The 17298-nt window shown below is 43.0% G+C and overlaps 2 pseudogenes; both read right to left on the minus strand.

Annotated features, from left to right (window-relative positions):
- Positions 1-1501: 1501 nt before the first annotated feature.
- Positions 1502-11015, minus strand: LOC135276333 (neuroblastoma breakpoint family member 6-like protein; annotated as a pseudogene).
- A 5447-nt stretch (positions 11016-16462) lies between these two features.
- LOC135276347 (ras association domain-containing protein 3-like) lies at positions 16463-16968 on the minus strand (annotated as a pseudogene).
- Positions 16969-17298: the final 330 nt, after the last annotated feature.

Raw genomic sequence — 17298 nt, forward strand, 5'->3', positions numbered from 1 at the left:
AGAGGATGGTATGAGTAATAAAAGCCACATACTTATCCCCACCACTGACAAAATGACAAGCCTAATACGGCTTATATTAGTATAAAAGCTCAGTGAGGGAATTCATAGAGTCTCTTTCTCTTGCCTAGAAGAGTATATAAGGCATGTGGCTCCCTAACAATCCAAAGTTTTGCCCCCAAAGTAAAGTCAAATATTCAAGTAAGGGAGAGGAGATACAGGTTAAGGTTTGAATCTGTGTACACACCAACGAGGCTACCAACCCAAGGGGCTCTTACATACCTGGAGGAGCTCCAGTGGTGAGAGTGGAGTTATTCTGGGAAGAGGGCATGCTGGTGACTTTGCTGCCAGATTCAGCCTATTCTGCAGCAGATACCGTAGTTGCTGGTTTAGACTGAAGTACATCATTGAGACTAAACTTACAAAGATCTTAAAAATACCTTGGGGCTGCACAAAGATTGAGAATCTTGGCTATTTACAAAGTGTTGCCAAGATGAAAGTTTTGCCTTTATGGAAATCCCCTGGTATTCTAGTAGTCAGATGGAACCTTATGGGAGAGCAAGCGCCCAAGGAGAGATGGAGACTGGAGCTTGAAGCCCAGGAGCCATTACAATTGCACCTCCAAAAATATTGGCAAGCCTGCCAACAATCCTGGGATGGCTAAAACAGCTAAGGGAGACTGTTCAGAAACTGTAATTATCAAGACTATTTCAGGAAGGCAGGGTGCGGTGTCTCACATCTATAATCCCAGAACTTTGGGAGGCGGGGGGTGAGTGAATTGCCTGAGCTCAGGAGTTTGAGATCAGCTTGTGCAACAAGCCAAGACCCTGGCAAAACAAATAGCCAGGCTTAGTGGTCTCAGCCACTCAGGAGGCTGATGTGGGAGGATCCTTTGAGCCCGGGGTTGTAGGTTTTGGTGAGTCAAGATCATGCCACTGCACTCCAGTCTGGGTGACAGAGCTAGAGACCCTGTCTCAATAACAATAACTATGTGGAGTGACCCATTGAATACTGGCTCCTGAGAAAACCTAACCTCCCAGGGCTTTTGCAGATTTTAGACGTCTAGCTTTAAATACTTGGTTTGGTGTCAATTTACTTTTCAGTGTAATTTTCTGGCTGTAAAATATCTGCCAGTATAATTCAGGAAAACTGCACAGAAAGCAAATAGGCATCTCGCTTTGGTTTTTAACCATCTCACTTTGGTTTTTAACCATATAAATATAGTTACAGAAACCAGGGATACCTGGTTGGTTTACTTTTTGATAAGATTGACTAGTTAACTCAATGTGACAAATTATTAGAAGACCGGAACCAATACAAGAGCTGCAAAGAGAACAGGGAACCATTTTTTAAAGGACACATTGTGTAATCAGTGAACAAAATAGGGACAATCAGCAGTTTCTGCTTTTTCTAGATTTTTCTAGATCTGGGACCTTTAACCTCTTGAACCCTGGAATCCTCTCTAGATTTGGTTAGTCCATTAACAGCCCTTCATCATCTAGAGTTACCTGGGAGCCAGTAGCTTTTGCCTGTCTTCATCTTTCTTCTCTTTGTGATTTTCTGCCAACCAAAATTAGAAAGCGCTAGTCAGAAATTAAGCAGGTCCCATTATGGTCAGGGACATAACACTTTACATGTGTGTTCAGAATGCCCTGTGAGATTATTGCAGGAGGCCTCAGGTTGTTTCTTTAGTGAAGTGGTCTGGCAGGCTTGCCTGAGCCCACTGGACAGGGCATCCCTGAAGTGCTGAATCATCACCATGACATCAGCTGCCTGAAGCAGAGCAAAAAGTTTAAAATGTCTTTTGCTCCCCAGCTCAAAGAATACTTCCCGGCTGCTCTTTGGACCCTCCAGTTGTAACCTTTCTTCCTGCCACAGACTGGTTTCCAGACAATGACTGTCCCATTGCTGCTCTCACACAGAAAATACTGCAGTCTCTGAGGGGACAAATACCCTGTCCCACCTCTACTCCAAACAGAGGACAGCCAGGTGCCTTCAAGTCTGTCCCTATTGTGCCTTGTTCTTCCTCAGATGTTCTTGAGAGTCATTTTTTTTTTTTCAGTTTGTGAGTGAGAATTGGGAGTAATTCTATGAAAAATATTCTAGTATAAATCAACTTTTCCAGTACCAGTTTCTACTATGTCCAGTGCCTAAGGTAACCCCAAAAGATTTGGACAGTTTATTGGGACCTGAAAATAAATAGATAAATAAATAACCCCAAAAGAGAAATACACTTATGAACATTAGGATACTACTTCAACTGATCTCTACAGCAGCTGTGGAATGATGATTTTACCCTCTTTACAAATGAGGAAACAGAAGTTCAAGAAGGACCAATCACCTGTACAAAGTTAGTGAACGCAGTGCTGAGACTAGAGCCCAGGTAATTCTGATTCTTAGCCCAGGGATCTTCCATTCTAACAAGCTGCCTTCTGTCATACTCTTCTTTCTGACCACGGAGATTGAATGGAGACTTTTGTTTCCAGCCAACTTGGAGTAATAGGGACCAGATTTGTCCTCCACCTTAAGCAACTGGAAAACTATTTTCAACTATAGCTTCAACATTGGACGTAGTGCAGTACAGTGCAGTGATCCCTGGGAGAGAGAAAATAAAAGCGGTAAGCCCTAAGATTACTCCAGTTTACCACCTGAGGTTTTGAACTGCAGAGAAGTGGGGGAGGGCCCAGGCAGAGCCTGTAGTAAGTTTGTAGAAGTTAGGGTGGTGACATCACAGGACAGACTGGAGAGTAGATTGCTGCACAGAGAGAATGCCTTGGATACCTGTCTTCAATCTTCAGCTAAATGCTGATTAGTACATGTATTTGAGGAAATGATGCAAAGCAGGGAAAAGAACTTCTCAAAAGGAATCGTGTCTGTAGCTCACACAGAGCTTGCGACACTTGGTGTTTCCATCAGCTGAAGTGAAAAACCCTTTTGATAAAGGGAGCATTGGTTAGAACAGGGGTCCCCAAATGCCAGCACTGGTCCGTGGCCTGTTAGGAATAGGGCCACACAGCAGAAGGTGAGCAGCAGCCAGAAAGAATTACCACCTGAGCTCCGCCTCCTGTCAGATCAGCGATGGCATTAGATTCTCATTGGAGCACAAACCCATCTGTGAACTGTACATGTGAAAGATCTAGGTTCCACAAGAGATCTAGGTTGCACGCTCCTTATGAGACTCTAGTGAATGCCTGATTTTTGGACGTGAAACAGTTTCATACTGAAACTATCACCCCCACCACTACCACCCTACCCCCACCCCATCCATGGAAAAATTGTCTTCCATGCAACCAGTTCCTGGTGCCAAAACAGTTGGAGACCACAGGCTTCGAATATGCAAAGGAGTATTACCCGCAATGTAAGCTATGGACTTTGGGTGATAATAAGATGTCAGGGTAAGTTCATCAATTGTAATAAATGTACCATTCTGGAGAGAGATGTTGATAGTCTAGGAGGCTATGCATGTGTAGAGGCAAGGGGCAGATAGGAATGGTTTGTACTTCCTGTTCAATTTTGCTGTGAATCTGAAACTACTCTAAAAAATAAGGTTTATTTTTTTAAAAAGGCATATTTCCTCCATAGTGGGAAAAAAATAGCCATTGACTAATGTCTGATCTTATCCTGCCTTAAAAAATTTAAAAAGCCAGCTTGAAAAGAAGCAAATTGTTTTTAACTAATTTTATTGTATACCAAACAAAGCTAAAACAATTTTAACACAAAATGCAAAAAGTCCAGCACTCAATGAGTTACTATTGGCAGTGTCTAACACCAAATCAAATAATGTTAGGAATGCAGAGAGACAGAAAACTAAGATCCACGATGAAAAAGGGAAAAAAAAATCAATCCACTTTAACTGACTTAGAAAGGACACATCAGATGAGAATTAAACACAATAGGAAGGGCACAGAGACAGAATTTGTAGACAAGAACATTGAAACAAATATAACTATATTCCTTGAATTAAAGAAGGTAGGCCAGGTGCAGTGGCTCATGCCTGTAATTCCAGCCCTTTGGAAGGCTGAGGTGGGTGGGCCACTGAGGTCAGGAGTTCAAGACCAGCCAGACCAATGTGCTGAAACCTCATCTCTATGAAAAATATGAAAATGAGCTAAGTGTGGCATCACATGGCTGTAATCCTAGTTATTCAGGAGGCTGAGGCAGAGGAATTGCTTGAACCCAGGAGGTGAAGGTTGCAGTGAGCCAAAATCTCACCACTGCACTCCAGTTTGGGCAACAGAACAAGACTCTGTCTCAAAAACTAGAATGAAATAAAATGAAGATGATAGGGGAAATATGAAATGATGTGGAGTTACACAGAAGACATTAAAAAAAAGAGCTGAATTAAATTTAGATGAAAAATAAAGCCTGAGATGAAAATACACTGGCTAGGATTAACAGCAGATTAGATGCTGCTTAAGAAAGGTTAATCAATTCCAAGACATGGAACTAAAAAGAAACAAAGAGAAAAAAGATACAACAAAAATGGACAGACCTTTAGTCAGCTGTGGTACAATTACAAAACAGCTAACACAAATATAACTGGAGTCTTTGAAGGAGAAGATAGAGATAAAAAATAAAATGTATATTATATATATTTGTTATATATGCCATGTATATAATATATTATAATGCCGTGTATAATACATATTATATGTCATTATTATTCAAATTTGCTGAGAACTATAAATGTGCAGATGCAAGAAACTAAATGAGGTAAAACAATATATAAAAGATAAAACTATACACGGTCTTATCATAGTCAAATTGCTTAAAACCAGTGATAAATAGAAAATCTCAAAAGCAGCCAGAGGAAAAAACATATTATGTACAGAGGAACAAAAATAAGAATTACGGCAGACTTCTTGTAGGAAACAATGTAAGCCAGAAGCCAGTGGAATATCACTTTTCAAACACTTTTTAAAAACAAAAAAACTGTCAACTAGAATCCTACATCCAGTGAAAATATCTTCCAGAAGTTAAGGTGAGTTCTTATACTCATCAAGATGAAGTTGTCTGCTATACTCTATCTCTCTTACTGATTGAAACTACTAAGTTTCAGGCCAGGCACAGTGACTCACACCTGTAATCTCAGAACTTTGGGGGGCCAGAGAGGGTGAATCACTTGAGCTCAGTAGTTCAAGACCAGCCTGGGCAACATAGCAAAATCCTGTCTCTACAAAAAATATAAATATTAGCCAGGAATGGTGGCACACACCTGTAGTCCCAGCCACTTGGGAGGCTGAGATGGGAGGATTGCTTAAGCCCAGGAGGCAGAGATTGCAGAGCCAAGATCGTGTCCCCTGCTCCAGCTTGGGTAAGAGAGCGACTCTGTCTCAAACAACAAAACTAAGAACTCTTGAAAGAATATTAAAGTGATTACCTGAGTGCTCTAAAGAGAAAACAATAGAATGCGGATTTAGGACCGTAGTCTAAAGTAAAATAAAATCTCCAATGGAGGTAACCTTGTACTTTTTCTCCCCACTTTGGGGGACTTGGGAGGAGCTAAGGGTCCTCAGAGCCTGTAGCCAGCTTACCTGTTGCGAGGTTTCTGGCAAGGATCTCTGTCAGCTGGCTTCCTTCTACCATTTGCTCACAGAGTCTCTGTCTCTGGTCATAGGCAATGCCAGTGTTCCTGAGGAGGCTCTCAGAAGACTTGACTGTGTTCTTCACATGCTGGGTGAAAAGGCAGCAGACACTGCTCCCTTCCTGTATCTTCTGCCATAAGTGGGTCAGTTCTTCAGCCTGAGCATGGATTAAGGGATCACGTATTCTAAGATGGGAAAGAAGAGTAAAATGTATGAGGGAATGTGGTGAATAACAGGTTATAGGAGCTTCAGAGGAGAGATCTCTTAGAATCCCCATAAGGAACTCCCCAAGTTGAATTCTCTCTCTTTTTTTTTTTTTTTTTTTTTTTGAGACAGAGTCTCATCTCACTCTGTTGCCCAGGCTGGAGTGCAGTGATGCAATCTTGGCTCACTGCAACGTCCACCTCCGAGGTTCAAATGATTCTCTTGCCTCAGCCTTCCAAGTAGCTGGAACTACAGGTGCCCACCACCATGCCAGGCTAATTTTTATATTTTTAGTAGAGATGGGGTTTTGCCATGTTGGCCAGGCTAGCTTCAAACTCCTGATCTCAAATGATATGCACACCTCAGCCTCCCAAGGTGCTGGGATGAAAGGTACAAACCATCACACCTGGCCCAAGATGAATTCTTCTACACATTGTTTGACTTGCCTGTGGCAGAGGAAATGAAGAAACAGCCTCGGGTTTGTCTTTTTTTCTTTTTTTTTTTTTTTTTACTTACTGTAGTTTAAAAAATGTGCCTTTTTTCCCCACTTTAGCCCAAGTACATTTTCATATGATACACATCAAGCATTATGCAGTAAATAAAGCCAGGTTCAAAAGTGTTGGGCAGGCATTTCTGGTATTAATTGAAAGTTAAAATGAAAATTTAGTGAAAACGTCAAGGATAGCATTCTTCTTAACATGAAGATAAGCCATAACCAGTAAGAAGGCAATTTAAACTAGAGTTCTAGCCAGGCACACCGGCTGACACCTGTAATTCCAGCACTTTGGGAGGCTGAGGAGGATGAGTCACCTCAGGTTGGGAGCTTGAGACCATCCTAGAAAACATGGTGAAACCCCAGTACTAAAAATACAAAAATTAGCCAATGTGGTGGCATGCACCTGTATTCTCAGCTACTTGGGAGGCTGAGGTGGAAGGATTGGTTGAATCTGGGGTGGGAGGTGGAGGCTGCAGTGAGCTGAGATGACATCACTGCACTCTAGCCTGCAACAAACTCTATCTCCAAAAAACAAAAGAAAAAGAAGAAAGTTCTGAGTAGTAATTTGATTGCTCTATGTGGGATTCATTGTTTTCTAATTATTGTATAAACATTTCTCAGAGTGATATGTGTGGCTCATGTTGAATTGTAACCCCCAGTGTTGGGAGGGACTTGCTGGAGAGTGACTGGACCCTGGGGGTGGATTTCCCCCTTGCTGTTCTCCTGAGGGTGAGTGAGCTCTCACCAGGTCTGCTTGTTTGAAAGTGTAGCACCTCCCTCTTCGCTCTGTGTCTCTCTCCTGTTCTGGCCATGTGAAGACCATGCCTGCTTCCCCTTCGACTTCCACAATGATAGTAAATTTCCTGAGGCCTGCACAGAAGCAGAAGCCTGTACAGCCCACAGAACCATCAGCCGATTAAACCTCTTCTCTTTATAAATCAGTCTCAGTCTCACATATCAGTCTCAGATATGTGTCTATAGCAGCGTGAGAATGAATTAATACACATCAGTCTAAATGTAGAGTGTGAGTTCTGTGAATCTAAAGACAGCACCACCTATTACCCAATGTACAGCACCCAGTAGTACATACACATACAAGTGGTTACTCAGTTAATGCGTAGATCCATGTAATCCCAGAGCTGGAGTGAACATTTACAGTCATCCACCCCGTCTAATGCCTGAGTGTCCTCCCTGCTATGCTATTCTTCTAAGTAGTCATCTACAGGTCATCTTTCAAACGCTAGTCCTTAGAGTTTCTAGAAAGTGTCAGGGGAAGTTAAGACATACACTAAGCAGAAACAGGTTCCAGACCTATCTCCCCTTCAACCAAATATCTCTGCTTTGCTGAGTTTTACATGTTTGAGTGTCTATGATTTCCTTTCAACAAAGGATTAAAAGAAGTTTTGAATACTATAATCTACCCTATGTCTGAAACCCTCTAAGGATAGGCAATGCTGGTCCTGAGCAAATTAATAATCCATTTTCCACACAACAGCTGCTCAATCATCTATCTATCCAGTAGCCCTACCGTCAACACTCCACCTAGGATAATGTTTTTTTAATAAAGCTTGGAGAAGAAATATTCTATCATGAAGGGCACTTCAGAAAGCTTGAAAATCATCTCTTATAGAAAATGTTAGTCCATTAATGATAATCACCACATCTATAAATGGGAACCAATATAATCCTAACAGAAAGTTGTTGTTCAGGGTTTTATATGCATTTGGGATGGTTATAATACTTGCAATGGTGCATGTAATCTTCATAACCCTCTAAGGTAGATACTGTCCATATTTTCATTTTATAAATGAGATAGCCCAAGTAAGTCACATGCAGAAAAGTGAAATAAATTTGCTGAAGGACACACAGATAGAAGCCACACTGCTGGTATTCCAACGCAGGCAGCTGTCTCTGTGTTATTAATATGCTATTTAATGGAAAACCCTAGAGACCTGACTCTGCCATAGCCTCATTGTGCCTTAGTCTAGTTCTGTGTCTGCTTGTACATTTCTGCCCTTCTCCTTGCACAGATTTGCCCTTTATTCTACCAGCTTGGGCTGCCCCACTTCAAGCAGCATTGATTCACTTCCCACAGAGGTACCTCCTTACCGGAGCCTTGCAGCTGGTCTCGGCATCTCAGCCAGTTCCCTCTCCTTGAACTCCAGCTCCTCCTCCAGCACAGACTCTATAAGATCTTTGTACTCTTCACATTCTAAGAAAAGACAGGCATGCTGCATCGGTGGGAGGCTGGACATGCTGCTGCGGGGTCACTGCCTGCAGCACAGGAGGCAGAGCCTATCTCAAGGATAAACGTATCCCCAGTACCAGGCTTTACACTGGGATTTCCATATCTTTATTCCTCAATCTCTCAACTACTCCCTGTTTTAGAGCTGAGGAAAGACAAGCCCACAGGCAGATAAAGGAACTTAACAAGATGGCTCAACTGGAATGAGGTAAAGTCAGAATTCACATCCCCTGAGGTCTGACTCCAGATCTTTTTGTTTGTTTGTTTGTTTGAGCTGGACTCTCACTTTGTTGCCCAGGTTGGAGCGCAGTGGCATGATCTCAGCTCATTGCAGCCGCTGTCTCCTGGTTTCAAGCACTTCTCCTGCCTCAGTGTCCCAAGTAGCTGAGATTACAGATGTGTACCACCACACACAGCTAATGTTTGTATTTTTAGTAGAGATAGATTTCACCATGTTAGCCAGGCTCATCTCAAACTCCTGACCTCAAATGATCCTCCCGCCTTGGCTTCCCAAAGTGCTGGGATTACAGGCATGAGCCACCATGCCCAGTCATGACTTCAAATCTTAAGGCCAATATACCAAGCCCTACAGCCTCTTAAGTAAAACACGAACATGAAGGCATAAAATAATGACTTCCTGTGTGTTTGGGAAGACACTAAAAAGTGTAGGACTGATGGTTCTCCTGTTTCAAGAGTCTCAATAATCCCCAAATATTTCCAAGATTTAAATATTCATCTGGATATGACTGTGTAAAACTGTATATGGAGGAGAAAGATCCAAATGAAAAATGCCCAAATGCTAACAGGTGGTGTTGTAAACGGAGAACCACCACAGCGTTTGTCATGGTACTGACGCAGTAGGTTTTAAGAATTATCGTCATGTGACCATCATCACTATCCAAAGAGGTTGTCACTAATCTATTACCAGCACAGATGAGAAAACTGAGGCACAGTGATGATAAGTTAGATTTGAACACAGGACATTTGGCTCCGGGGTATATGCTCTTTAATCTTTGCACAATAATACCTTTATACTAAGCTCTTAGGTAATATTTTTCTTCTCTAGCTTGAGAAAATTTTGTCCTACAATTATAACGATAATGATAATGAATGAAGTTTAAAAAAAGATGAGTTTTTCCACACACGAAAGCTTGCCTTTTCACTTCTTTAATAAGGGGGCTTTTGGCTTTACTTTCTATGACAGTAAGTCGGACAGCAACTTTTAGCCACCCCACACCCTGCAATGGTTTATTTTAAAGTAATTGTAGAAATTGAAATGCAAACTCGATCTCAGTGTTAACCAGAGTCCTCCCCCAATTCCCTGTTCCTCTCATGCCCTTGTTCCCACTTTTCCTTGTCATTACAGCTTCTCCCTTCGCCCACTATTAGTAACGGGCTTGGGATGTTACAGTGGATTTACAGACATGAGAGCTGACTCTGGAGAGGAAAGGGCCAGACCCTACCTTGGCCTGGCCTTCTACTGAGAACGGCGGTCTGCTGCACTTGGCCTTGTTCTCATTATGGCCATGTGTCTCAGCTCTGACCCTGGAGGTCCACCTGCTGTTGCTTGCTGTTGGCGAAACTGATACTCAGGGAGAGACAGCAAGGCTGTTACAAAGTCTCTGATTTTCAGGAAATACCCTCAATCTAACCCGAGCATGAAAAATGGCTTATTTGAACTTATATGGGAAGAGAATCTTGATCCAGGCATCACGAATTTTCTCCATGTCTGCTATTGAAGTTCGCATCTCCACATATCTGTGACTCGTTGAGAACAGGCAGTTTTAAGTTCCTTCAAGGCAGATAGGGTACACTATTACTGTTTTCAGCCTTGGTGCTGTTGGCACAGTGCTTTGCAAATGGGTGCTCTTATAAAAGTTACATTGAATCCTGAGATGTTTTAACCAATAGCGGTATTACATGTCTGTAGAAGCTGATATGCATTGCTGAGAGGGAAAGACAGTTTCATCCCTAAACCAAGGCTTTAGCTTCTATTCCTCACTACACTCTCCCTGCAAATTTCACACCTTTGTGCTTCAGGTTTTCTGTCCTCAGCAAATTGAGAGTACAATGCCCACTTGTGCCTTTCTGGGAGTGTAGTCAGGATACAATTAATTTTGATAGATAATAAAGTCTGCAGTGTTTCATTACACAGAGGAACGATGGACGATCATTGATCACTTTGGTGACCGTGCCCCTAGGGGATCTACTGTATTTCTGCAGCTGGTTGGCAGTCTGCCATGTTTCACTACACAGAGGAAAGATGGATGATCATTGATCACTTTGGTGACCGTGCCTCTAGGGGACCTACTGTATTTGTGCAGCTGGTTGGCAGGGAGTAGGCAGTAGCTTTGGGTGTCAGGAATGTCTCTTTGAGGTCTCAGAAGTTCTGCTGGCATTTTTCAAATTCAGAGCGCAAGTACTGATTGGTTTCCAGGATGCTCATTTCTGCCCTTGGACCAAAACAAGGGGTGGGAGATACTGCCATGCTGAAGCTTGTGGAGGGAGCAGAGCCAGAGCCTACGGAGAAGAAACCCGAACAAATAATGCTTTCAAAACAAACAGGCCAGGCACGGTGGCTCACGCCTGCAATCCCAATGCTTTGGGAAGCCGAGGCGGGTGGATCATGAGGTCAAGAGATCGAGACCATCCAGGCCAACATGGTGAAACCCCGTCTCTACTAAAAAATACAAAAAATTAGCTGGGTGTGGTGGTGTGCACTTGTAGTCCCAGCTACTCAGGAGGCTGAGGCAGGAGAATTGCTTGAACCCAGGAGGTGGAGTTTGCAATGAGTGGAGATCGTGCCACTGCACTCCAGCCTGGTGCCTGGTGACAGAGTGAGAATCTGTCTCAAAAAAATAAATAAATGAAAAAAAAAAAAAAACAAAGGAATGGATTATGGTAATGGTTGCACTACTTGGGTAAATTACTAAAAAGTATTCAACTCTACAATTATAATGAGTGGCTTTATAGTATGTAAATTATACTTCAATAAAGATTGTTTACATTAAAAAAAAAAAAAGGAACTTCAACGGGCCTAAAGAAAGCAGGTCTGAGTCATAACTTACTTTTGGGATAAACTTTGGCAGCATCCCACAACTCTGAATATCCTTAGCCACAAAAACAAGGCACCAGGTGGCTAAGCTTAGAGTCTAAGGTACTGTCTGTGATTCAGGCTCTGATAGGAAGGCCAGAGGTAAGACCAAGTGCCAGGCAACGGTGTGGAGTCACAATAACAGAATTAGAAGGTGGGGGCATCATGGAATATTAGGATCTCTGCCTTCCAGGTGCCTAGGCCATGTGGAAACACAAGGTCTCTCCTGAAGGTCACCACCAACGGAGACCCTCCCTCAGCGGTCATTCTCAGCATTTGTATACCCTTGTGACATACCACAGGCCTCTCTCTTTCTAAAATTTACCCACATTTTCATTGTTTGTTATTGCAAATGCACAGAAAACTTCAAGGAATACATATTTCCCAAGTTCTAGCATTGTCTGAAGGACGGTCATGAAGTCACTTTTTCCTGATTAAAAATGTAACACTTTTACATAGTCTCGGTATTCTTCTTTAGTTCTCCAGTTTTCTACAGCATTTTAATACTATCAGAAAAACCCTGAATATTCTGCTCACTGTGTCAATAATTTATTTATAAGTATTTCAAGGCCAGGTGCAGTGGCTCACACCTGTAATCCCAGCACTTTGGGAGACCAAGGTGGGTGGATGACTTGAGCTCAGGAGTCTGAGACCAACCCAAGCAGCATAGCCAAATGCTGCCTCTACCAAAAAATTTTAAAACTTGGCTGGGCATAGTGCTGCATGCCTGTAGTCCCAGTGATTCAGGAGACTGAGGTGAAAGGATCGCTTGGGTCCAGGAGTTTGTGGCTGCAGGGAACCAAGACCATGCCACTGCACTCCAGTCTTGACAGCAAAGTGAGTCTCTGTCTCAAAAAATAAAACTAATAAAAAATAAAATGATTTTGGTCAATGTCTTAATATTCGTATTGCTGCAACCCAAAGTTATACTGGCATCTTTTCCCCACTGGGGAAGCATGTTAGATTTTTTAATTTGTTTTTTTAATAGACAAGGTCTAGCTCTGCTGCTCAAGCTGGAGTTTAATTGTGTGATCACAGCTCACTGCAGCCTCCAACCCCCAGGTTCAAGGGATCCTCCTGCCTCAGCCTCCTGAATTGCTGGGACTACAGGCACTTCTCACCACCCTCAGCTGTTTTGTGTGTTTGTGTGTGTAAATGGGATCTCACTATGTTGCCCAGGCTGGTCTCAAACTCCTGGGCTCAAGTTATTCTCACACCTTGGCCTCCCGAAGTGTTTGGATTACAGGCATGAGCCCCACCCCTGGCCTATGTTGGTTTTTCATTTAATTTGAAGACAAGTTTGATACTCATAACTCCTAACCCCTCTCTCCTCTTCTATGTGTCAGTTGCTTTGTGTTATAATCTCTATATACATATTTTGTGCTCGTCACTTACGATTTTCATTTTAACTCCACAGGCTCTCTTTCCAATTTGTCACAACCACTGAAATAATTTATATATCTCTCTCTCTTTAAATACATGTAGTAGCCACCTAATTTGGAATGACTTATAAACTGTTACTATTTTATATGTTTGAAGCAGTTTTTATGGAACACTAAAGATTTGCATTGACCCAAAGCCACTGGCCTAAGGATATCTTCTCAGACGCAGCATAGCATAAATCAAGGTCATGGGTCTGTGGCAGTCAGTGGTGATCCACAGCTTTCCTGTGCAGTGGGATAGAAGCTGAGGTTTTAATGACAGGCACAGATAGGCAGAAGAAAGTGATGCCCTGACTCACCCCCTCACTTCCTGTGTATCACTTCCTCCCTGGTTTTGTGAGACTGACACTAGGGAGACTCTTATGGAATACCTGTCTTTTCCCTTCAGCTGTCTGACTTTCCTGGGCTACTGGCCTACACATGTGTAACCATGGTCACCTCCATTTTCATGACAAACTGAAGGAAGGAGGGCCAACAACCTGCACACCCTCCATGCTGACCTGCAACTATCCTGTGTGAGAGTGTTAGTCAGTGAGATGTCTCAAAAACTATATGATTTCAATCCTTTTACATTTATTATGATTGATTTGAAGGGCTAGCAGATGGTCTATCCTATAGAATGTCCTCTGTGTACTTGAGAGGGAACATATTCTGTTCTTGTTGGGTGGACTATTCTATAGATGTCTGGTACGTTGTGTTTACATCTTTTATTTCTTTATTGATCTTCTGCATAGTTGCTCTATTCATTATTGAAAATGTGGTATTAAAGTCTCCATCTACTATTGTTGAATTGTCAATTTCTCCATTCAATTCTTTTTTTTTTTAACTAATAACTTCAATTTTTAATACTGGAAACAATTTTGCCACTCTAGAAACAATGTTAGGGGAGAAAAATCTTCCCTACAAAGATAAACTTAAACCCATCAAAATGATAAATATTGTAACTTTTTACTTCTGCCATTTCAGATGCTCTCCTGCAATACTACCCCTTCATTTAACATGGTTCCTGTCCCATCACACACTGAAGAGAAAACAGCATGACAGCAAAGCTTAGACAGTTGAACATAATGATCTGTACAATGATTCTTAAAAAGCCTTTGGCCTTAGTGGCCTTTTTTCTTCACTTACACATTAAAAATGCTGCTGCAGTAACCAGTGTTTGGGAAAAAGCTCAGTCTTCAAGACCCATGAACTGACAGAATTTCAATACAGTAAGTTTCCGATTTGCAATTTGTAGTGCACATGACAGTGAGCGAGGCTCTGGATGAATACAGATGAGGATGCCTCGTTAGACAATCTACCTCAAGTAGTTAAAAAAAAATTCACAGATACCCATCAGCTACTGCTTTAGGTTCTAACAGTGTCTTAATCTGAGAAACAAATGCCTCACAAAATATGTTTACTGAGATGAGTAAGTAAAAAACCAGGTGGCTGATAACAATATACTCCACCCCGGGCCATAGTCTGAGTTACAGTAAAACCAGCATAAAATCACAAAGGCGTTCCCTGAACAACAAAAGGAAAGTGCTGGATGACAATGTCACTAAAACCTCATCAATGTATTAAAGAGAAGTTACATACAAAATTAAACAAGATGTGCCAAACATATTTGATCGCTGCTAATTCTATTCTTTTTTCAACTTTCCTTAAATGCTCAGGAAGATACGGTTGTCTCGGTAGATTGTGTGGCACAGCATAACAACTTAAGTCTGCCTCCAACAAGGTGGGTGTTCTCTGAAAAGTCAGAAGAGCCACCAAGAGAGGAACAGAAATGCAATAAAAGGCACAGTTCACTTGGGCAAGGAACTGAAGCACCTTGGAATTTCAAAAAGAATCCACTAGGAGTCACCAAAGTGTTAACAATTCCTTGGGAATTTATAAACAAAAATATCTAGACTAGAAATAGAATATAAGGCCCCTCTGGAACCACTGCACGCCTTTCCCTCCGTTCTCCGATTAAACTGCTGCATAAAATAAGGTGATTTAGCCTGTTTTAAGGAAGGCTTCTATCGCACCTGCAGTTTCTTTGGTTGGCATAACGTACTTTTGTTAAAATATTTCCATAATGAAGCCCTGCTGTGTGGTTAGCTGGGTGTGGACTTTCCCCCCTTTCTTGGGGGCGCTCCTCCTCACAGTCAAGTTGTCCTTTAGAACTAAAGATTGAGTAGGGTGGAGTCTTTATTCAATAGCCCTGTTCTATAATATGTAAGAACAGATTTCAATGTTGAAAAGAAAGTGAGAGGGAGAGGAGAGGGAGGGGGGAAGAGAGGGAGGAAGGGAAGGAACAAGAGAGGGTGGGGAGGGAGAAAAAAGGGAAGGGAGTGATGGTCACAGAGTTTACTTGATAAATATCCTAGCTAACAATCAAGGGAAAAACAGTCGCCCCTACCCAAATTCCACCTCAACGTTGAAAACCACCTCTGGGGGAAACACTAGATACTGTATGCATCTTAACAAGAGTGAGCGAATCGTCACTGTTCTGCCTCTGCAGAGAAGCTACACCGATGAGAACTTCCACTCCAAAAGGGCAGAATTAGCGGGTCGGTTCCAGCTGCATTGAGGCCCACGTCGGCCCAGGACGGTAGCTCCACCTGCCTGATTCTCTGTTCCATCTGCTGCAGAGTTCATGGGTCCCTCCGTTCGTTCTAGCTTCCGCCTCTGTTTCCACATTTTACCCACCAGGAAACCAAGAGATCCTCAAATGGGTTTAATCTCTCAACACTGAATGCTTTTAACTCATTTATAAGCAACTACCCCTTTCTCCACTACACCTAACTGAAAAGCCACGGAACCTTCCACAGCCCACAGCGCTCGCCCACGCCACACGCTTCCCCAAACTTACACTTTCCTCTTTGTCAACGCCCAACAAAATCTTTCACAACAAATTCCTCAAAGTTCCTAGATTCCTGTGCCTTTCGATTCACATGGATCGATTCCTCTGACATTAAAAGAAAAGAGAGACAGACAGGTAGTTTCAAACCAGGACAAGCATTCAGAAAAAGAGATTCCTAGTTAAGCTTTTAAAAAACTCATCTGCCCATCCATAAGCTTAACAGCATCATCACATAATTAAAATAACTAAAAGAAAATACAGAAAAAAAAAAACCACCCCCAGCGTTCATGCTTCTAAGCGCCCTCGAATGCTCCTGCTGAGGCTACAGGTTCACAGCTTGCCAAGAGGTTACGCTGCGGTGCTGAACAACAAGCTTGCAGAGTCCCTTACGGGGGACACTAAGGTGCAGGATGCTGTGTGACCAGGTTGGGGGAACAAAATCTACAGATAAAAAGGGGAAGACCCTCGCATACTGGAGCAAGACAGCAGCCCTCCGAGAAGAGAGGCTCTTGGTGCTGTTCGGTACGTCGGTCCCACACCGGGCCTCGCGGGCAGGGAGCCCTGCTTTAATCGGGCTTCCACACCTCACCGAGGGCTTTTTCCAGCTGGTGTCTGTAGGCTGTGTAGCGCCGCTTCAGCTTCTGCAGCTGCTCATCTTCTTCCTTGTCCAAGATGCGCAGGAAATTCTGGAGCTCTGGAAGGCTGAAGGTTTCCCACTCTCCAATTCATGTTCATGAAGAACAAAACTAAGTGTGTCTGTTCTGGGCCCTGCTACCAAATGCAGGTGGACTGGATGTTCCCGGTCTGTGAGCTTGCAGGCGTCGACTTGATCTTCCCTGTGATGACGCTTAGAAAGTGCGAACTTGGCAGCGCTCTCAGTCACCAGAAACTTTCTGAGCAGGGCCTCGATCACTTCCCCGACAGTGTTTGTGCTGCTGACACGAAGCATCTTCATACAGCCATTGCTACTGGGAGAGAGATTCCCAGAGTTTAGAGAGGTCTGTGGAGGTTTGCAGAGTTCCATCTGCACTTTAATGAAGCCAGTGTAAATCGCATTTGAATTCACGGTCATCTTCAACGTGTCTGGGATTGCTAATCTGTATTTATGAACTTACTCATTAATCTCCTCTTTGCTGAGGTAACTGTGGGTTTCTCTTTCTAAACGTCTTGCTGGCTGAAGCGGGGCTTGCCCTGGAGCGCTCTCCTGAAGAAGGAGATCCTGGCAATGAAGAAGTCCTCGGCATCCTCCTCCAGGCTGTTATGCTGCCAGTCCCAACGCATGCGTGCAGCCCCCCAGGGGTGCACCCGCCAGCCCACCCCGCAAGGTTCCCTGTGCATGATCCCGGCCATCCCGTGGCAGCTGCAGTCGCCGCTCAACTCAACCCTCTTACTTCAATTTCTA

The sequence above is a fragment of the Aotus nancymaae genome, unplaced genomic scaffold (assembly GCF_030222135.1).
Source record: "Aotus nancymaae isolate 86718 unplaced genomic scaffold, 86718_ANA_hifiasm-v0.15.2.pri h1tg000022l_1, whole genome shotgun sequence".
Taxonomy (NCBI): domain Eukaryota; kingdom Metazoa; phylum Chordata; class Mammalia; order Primates; family Aotidae; genus Aotus; species Aotus nancymaae.